Source organism: Sprattus sprattus (genome assembly GCF_963457725.1).
Source record: "Sprattus sprattus genome assembly, chromosome: 10".
NCBI classification, from domain to species: domain Eukaryota; kingdom Metazoa; phylum Chordata; class Actinopteri; order Clupeiformes; family Clupeidae; genus Sprattus; species Sprattus sprattus.
In genome coordinates, this window is record NC_137908.1 from 2,040,189 (window position 1) to 2,047,688 (window position 7,500).

A 7,500-nucleotide genomic window follows, 5' to 3' on the forward strand; every position below is an offset into this window, starting at 1 on the left:
CCTGAAGGACAGCCATTGGATCAGCACCACTCACTCTCTCCTCCTATAGGACAGCCATTGGATCAGCACCACTCACTCTCTCCTCCTATAGGACAGCCATTGGATCAGCACCACTCACTCGCCTCCTATAGGACAGCCATTGGATCAGCACCACTCACTCTCTCCTCCTATAGGACAGCCATTGGATCAGCACCACTCTCTCTCTCCTCCTATAGGACAGCCATTGGATCAGCACCACTCACTCTCTCCTCTTATAGGACAGCCATTGGATCAGCACCACTCACTCTCTCCTCCTATAGGACAGCCATTGGATCAGCACCACTCACTCTCTCCTCCTATAGGACAGCCATTGGATCAGCACCACTCACTCTCTCCTCCTATAGGACAGCCATTGGATCAGCACCACTCACTCTCTCATCCTATAGGACAGCCATTGGATCAGCACCACTCACTCTCTCCTCCTATAGGACAGCCATTGGATCAGCACCACTCACTCTCTCCTCCTATAGGACAGCCATTGGATCAGCACCACTCACTCTCTCCTCCTATAGGACAGCCATTGGAATTGGATCAGCACCACTCACTCTCTCCTCCTATAGGACAGCCATTGGATCAGCACCAACTGATTTAAATTACATGATTCAGTGCCATTTCCCCTCTCAACCACTTCTCTCCTCTGATGAGTATCTGTTGTCTCCTCCCCTCCCCTCCCTTCCTCTTTCCTTCTCCTCCTCCCCTTTCCTTCTCCTCCACTCTCCTACTCCCTTCTCCTCCTCCCCTCTCCTCTCCTCCACTCTCCTACTCCCTTCTCCTCCTCCCCTCTCCTCTCCTCCACTCTCCTCCTCCCCTCTCCTCCCCTTTCCTTCTCCTCCACTCTCCTACTCCCTTCACCCTCCCCTTCTCCTCTCATCTCCTCATCCCCTCCTTTCCCCTTCCTCTTCTTTCTCCTCCTCTCATCTCCTCCTCCCCTTTTCTTCTCCTCCACTCTCCTACTCCCTTCTCATCTCTTCATCCCCTCCTTTCCTTCCCCTATCCTCTACTTTTCCCTTCCTCTTCTTTCTCCACCTCTCCTCTCTCCTCCTCTTCTCCTCCTCTCCACCTCTCCTCCTCTCCTCCTCTCCTCCTCTCCACCTCTCCTCCTCTCCTCCTCTCCTCCTCTCCACCTCTCCTCCTCTCCTCCTCTCCTCCTCTCCACCTCTCCTCTTCTCCTCCTCTCCACCTCTCCTCCTCTCCTCCTCTCCTCCTCTCCACCTCTCCTCCTCTCCACCTCTCCTCCTCTCCTCCTCTCCACCTCTCCTCTCTCCTCCTCGCCCGTCCTCGCAGGCCCATCCGAATGTGACGGAGGATCCTCCGTCACGTCGTCACGGCCACGCAGAGCACCCCGGGGGCGTAATTAAGGCGCGGAGGAGAAATAATTAAGACCTGTTCGCCGTCTGGCAGCTGCGGAGCGAAGATGAGTTAATAACTCCGAAGAGTAACGTCTTCACTAAGCCACACCGCTAAAACAATGGCTCTAACACTGTGTGTGTGTGGGTGTGTGTGTGGGTGTGTGTGTGGGTGTGTGTGTGTGTGTGTGTGTGTGTGTGTGTGTGTGTGTGTGTGTGTGTGTGTGAGAGAAACGTCTTCACTAAGCCACGGCGCTAAAACAATGGCTCTTACACTGTGTGTGTGTGTGTGTGTGTGTGTGTGTGTGCTAAAACAATGGCTCTAATCATTCTGGTAATGAAGTCAGAAGTGAAAACAGATACTTAGGAGGGAGACAAAAAAAGCTTCAAAGCTGCCTGCTGGAATTTGTCCAAATGCACAGATTATTTTCTGCAAAGAATAAAACGGTGTAAGCTCATTAAAAGAGAAAAAACGTCTCCCGTTTAACAGGCGTAAAGAGGTATTTAATCGCTCCGTGTGTAGTACGCTCTAAGTTTCTTTTCACAACAGAAAGTAGCAGGCTTTATTTGAAATTAGCATGGAAAAGGGATGATGTTACTTTCTCTTGGACACACAATCGAAGCGCCTACAACCACGAACACACACACACACAGACACACATACACAGATACACACACACACACACAAACACATACACACACATACACACATCTATAGACCCTTTTATGACCTACGTCATAAACGTTAAGCGCACACATTCTGGAGGCAAAAAAGCTGCAACTTTAACCATAGTTAGTGACAGTGCAAGAGGATTTTGGAGAGATAAAGCTAAGGATTTCTTCGTCTCGGTTTCTTCGCTAAAAAAATGCCATCTTGTTGTGTTGTGGGATGCCAAAACAGGTCAACTAAAAAGAAAAAGGTCTCAATTTCTACCGCATTCCTTCGGGGAAAAGACTGTTTAATGCCAACAGGCGTAGATTGTGGCTTCAAGCTATAAAACGAGTGGACTGGACTGAAGACATCATTAAAAATGCACGCATATGTGGGTCACATTTGATATCCGGCAAGTGAATTTTGTTTATGTTAGCTGACTTGAAATTGTGTTAGTTAAATCTGAGATAACTTAGTTGGCCAAAACAGCTCCCTAGAAAGCTAATGTTATCCATATCTAACTTATATTAGCCTTGCAATTTTAGGTTAACTTAACGTTAACGATATCTAACCATTAACGTTAGCTAACCGTTAATGTTAGCTAGTTCATAGTACATTCATCTATTCATTTCATACAATGATACAATGCATACAATGATCGCAATGTAGAAAAGTTTACTGAAATACTGAAGATCACCTACTGATTGTGCTTATGAAACTTAGATTGGGTCTCACTAACACTGACATAGCATTTAGGTTTAAAGTATCGAACAGCACAATATCATGCATTTTGAGAACCTGGTTACCTTCTATGGCTAAAGTGTTGAAACCACTTATAAAGTGGCCAAGACAGACTGCTGTTTTAAAGAACATGCCCAAAGGTGGCTTCTCACCCCTCATTCGCTAACATTACAGTTGTGTCTCCTTGTTGCAATTGTTAGGTAGTTCCTACACGTAAACCTTGACGATGAAACGTTTATGATAAGGTCGACTTACTCTGCCATGCATGTGCAATTTAACGTGAAGCGGTAGCGTTGGTGGGTTTGTTGATAAAAACACATGGTTTGTTGTCTTTGTTCCTTGTCATTGGCTTGGTAGCACCTTAGATTTTAGGACGCAGAAATCATCGCAGTGGTCGCAGTACTTAATATCCTGGAGTGGACATGCCCGCAGACAACGTTATAGGCATCGAGTGACTTGAATGATCGTAATGTATCTTTTGTGTAAACACTGGGTTTTTCTATTAAGTATGTATAAATATCTGTCCATTTTGATGGGTCAACTATCCAATCCGTGATCGAATATGGATCGGGAAGTTGGATTCCATAACTTAATGTCAATTTATTAACGTAACTTCCGAGATCATTAGGATAAAGCGAACGCATGTATGAACTTAAGCCATTTCTTTTGCCCCCAGAATGCGTGCGCAACCTAGAACGCTGAGCATTGTTTACCAACGGCGAAAGGGTCTATAGCTGAACACCGTCTTTTTTAACTCATGCCATGAACAGGAAGTCTAGCTAATGATACCCTCCAACCTGTTCTGGGGAGAATCCCAACCTGGAAAACCTCACTGGTCTTCCTACAGCTCACAGCACCTCACCGAGCCATTTCAACACTCCTCACTCTAAGAGACGCTAAACCTCACACTGAATTATCCTACGGCTTCACCTCACAGAGCCATTTCAACACTCCTCACTCTAAGAGACGCTAAACCTCACACTGAATTATCCTACGGCTTCACCTCACAGAGCCATTTAAACACTCCTCACTCTAAGAGACGCTAAACCTCACACTGAATTATCCTACGGCTTCACCTCACAGAGCCATTTAAACACTCCTCACTCTAAGAGACGCTAAACCTCACACTGAATTATCCTACGGCTTCACCTCACAGAGCCATTTAAACACTCCTCACTCTAAGAGACGCTAAACCTCACACTGAATTATCCTACGGCTTCACCTCACAGAGCCATTTAAACACTCCTCACTCTAAGAGACGCTAAACCTCACACTGAATTATCCTACGGCTTCACCTCACAGAGCCATTTAAACACTCCTCACTCTAAGAGATGCTAAACCTCACACTGAATTATCCTACAGCTTCACCTCACAGAGCCATTTAAACCCCCTGAGATCTATGATTCCATTAGAACCCCTGAGATCTATGATTCCATTAGAACCTCTGAGATCTATGATTCCATTAGAACCCCTGAGATCTATGATTCCAATAGAACTCCCCTGAGATCTATGATTCCATTAGAACCCCTGAGATCTATGATTCCATTAGAACCCCTGAGATCTATGATTCCAATAGAACTCCCCTGAGATCTATGATTCCATTAGAACTCCCCTGAGATCTATGATTCCAGTAGAACCCCCCGAGATCTATGATTCCATTAGAACCCCCCTGAGATCTATGATTCCAATAGAACTCCCCTGAGATCTATGATTCCATTAGAACCCCCCGAGATCTATGATTCCAATAGAACTCCCCTGAGATCTATGATTCCATTAGAACCCCCCTGAGATCTATGATTCCAATAGAACTCCCCTGAGATCTATGATTCCATTAGAACTCCCCTGAGATCTATGATTCCATTAGAACTCCCCTGAGATCTATGATTCCATTAGAACCCCCTGAGATCTATGATTTGCAAGAGATTACAGTGATGTCCAGAAACCCCCTATGATATTCCCTATAGCATTAGCTTGCTAGAAGGCTACACTGTGAAACGCATCTAACTGTCACACTACTCTAAACGAAAGAACAGGTGATAAGAAGAAGAACGAAACGAAAGAGTGTTTAGTAAGAATCTGTTACTGACGCTGAAGTAGGTATGGAAACGGTTTAAATTATCCCTGCAGATTAATGGAAGAGAGAGAGGGAGAGGGAGAGAGAGAGGGACAGGGAGAGAGAGAGAGAGGGAGAGGGAGAGGGAGAGGGAGAGGAGGGGTTAAGAAAGCTCCTATGTGTGTTTGGGACTGAATCTGTGGGATTGTGAATGCCACCCAGGAGATCCACTGACTGTGAGAGCCAGGACTGAACCAAAGGCAGACAGGCCCCGCAGACGGCAGCCTCTTAATCTCCTCACATACACACACACACACACACACACACACACACACACACACACACACACTCTAACTTGTACGATGGCAGGTGGTGTACACTGGTCTTAGGTGAACCCTCTGAAGAAGCTTTGAGAGCCCACAGCTTATTGTGTGTTCCAAAGAAATAGAAATAAGGCCAATGATGGAGAATGGGTTCGCATTCCTCCTAAGCTACGCTGCGCTACGCTACACTATGCTACGCTAAACTAAGCTAAGCTATGCTACGTTAAGCTAAGCTAAGCTATGCTATGCTGATTACACACTACAAACATCTCAAAATAAGCCTCAAGGAGAGACGACCACAGAACAACTGCAGAAACCTTGAGGAGAGCAGGAACACTGCTGAGAGAGAGACCAGGGAAGTCTAGGACCATGGGGGGGGGGGGCTGATAGACAAAGGCAGAACAGACCAGAGAGAGGAGGAAGAGAGGGAAAAAGAGAGAGAGGGGAAGAAAAGGGAGGAAGAGAGGGAAGAAGAGAGAGAGAGGGGAAGAAAAGGGAGGAAGGGAGGGGAAAATAGAGAGAGAGGAAGAAAAAGGAGGAAGAGAGGAAAGAAGAGAGAGAGGGGAAGAAAAGGGAGGAAGAGAGGGAAGAAGAGAGAGAGGGGAAGAAAAGGGAGGAAGACAGGGAAGAAGAGAGAGAGAGGGGAAGAAAAGGGAGGAAGAGAGGGAAGAAGAGAGAGAGAGGGGAAGAAAAGGGAGGAAGAGAGGAAAGAAGAGAGAGAGAGGGGAAGAAAAGGGAGGAAGACAGGGAAGAAGAGAGAGAGAGGGGAAGAAAAGGGAGGAAGACAGGGAAGAAGAGAGAGAGAGGGGAAGAAAAGGGAGGATTAAAACCAGAGAGAAGACAACAATTTGAAAGAACATTATGAATGAAATTTAAAACACTAATGTTTTTTAAGAATGAACAGAGACAAGAGAGAGAGCGAGAGAACAGTGAAATGAAAGAAAGAGAGTTGAAGAGAAAGAGAGAAAAAAAAAACTTGTGAAACAGGCAGACAGACAGCTTTCTCTTTCTCTCATGAATGTAAACAGGCAGACAGACAGCTTTCTCTTTCTCTCATGAATGTAAACAGGCAGACAGACAGCTTTCTCTTTCTCTCATGAATGTAAACAGGCAGACAGACAGCTTTCTCTTTCTCTCATGAATGTAAACAGGCAGACAGACAGCTTTCTCTCTCTCTCATGCATGTAAACAGGCGGCCTGATTACATCTTCACGGGCAAATGAGAGTAGAATGGTGTGTGTGTGTGTGTGTGTGTGTGTGTGTGTGTGTGTGTGTGTGTGTGTGTGTGTGTGTGTGTGTGTGTGCGCGAGTGAGAGTAGAATAGTGTTTACAGAGACGAGCGCCAGTGAGAAAGATGCTCCTGTCAACACGGAGCTATGAAGAAGCCTCTGAGAGTAGTTTGCTCTCACGGAGATCCTAAAGACATGATAGCTCTCCCCAAACCCTTCTCTAGACCTGAGCTAACACAAATCCCAAACCCTTCTCTAGACCTGAGCTAACACAGATCCTAAACCTGAGCTAACACAGATCCTAAACCCTTCTCTAGACCCTAGCTAACACACATCCTATAGACATGATAGCTAACCCCAAACCCTTCTCTAGACCCTAGCTAACACAGATCCTATAGACATGATAGCTAACCCCAAACCCTTCTCTAGACCTGAGCTAACACAGATCCTAGACCTGAGCTAACACAGATCCTAAAGACATGATAGCTCTCCCCAAAACCCTTCAGTATGCTGATGATAAGAGATAGATATATATACTGATGATATGAGATAGATAGATAAACTGATGATAAGATAACCCAGAGACAGGAAAGACATCTCTGATAAAACACAAAGAGCAGCAGAGAGAGACTAGTGGCCCTTATGAAAGGAGAGAGCAGGAGAGAGCTGGAGAGACTAGTGGCCCTTATGAAAGGAGAGAGCAGGAGAGAGCTGGAGAGACTAGTGGCCCTTATGAAAGGAGAGAGCTGGAGAGAGCTGGAGAGACTAGTGGCCCTTATGAAAGGAGAGAGCTGGAGAGACTAGTGGCCCTTATGAAAGGAGAGAGCTGGAGAGAGCTGGAGAGACTAGTGGCCCTTATGAAAGGAGAGAGCTGGAGAGAGCAGGAGAGACTAGTGGCCCTTATGAAAGAAGAGAGCAGGAGAGAGCTGGAGAGAGCAGGAGAGACTAGTGGCCCTTATGAAAGGAGAGAGCAGGAGAGAGCAGGAGAGACTAGTGGCCCTTATGAAAGGAGAGAGCAGGAGAGAGCTGGAGAGACTAGTGGCCCTTATGAAAGGAGAGAGCAGGAGAGAGCTGGAGAGACTAGTGGCCCTTATGAAAGGAGAGAGCAGGAGAGAGC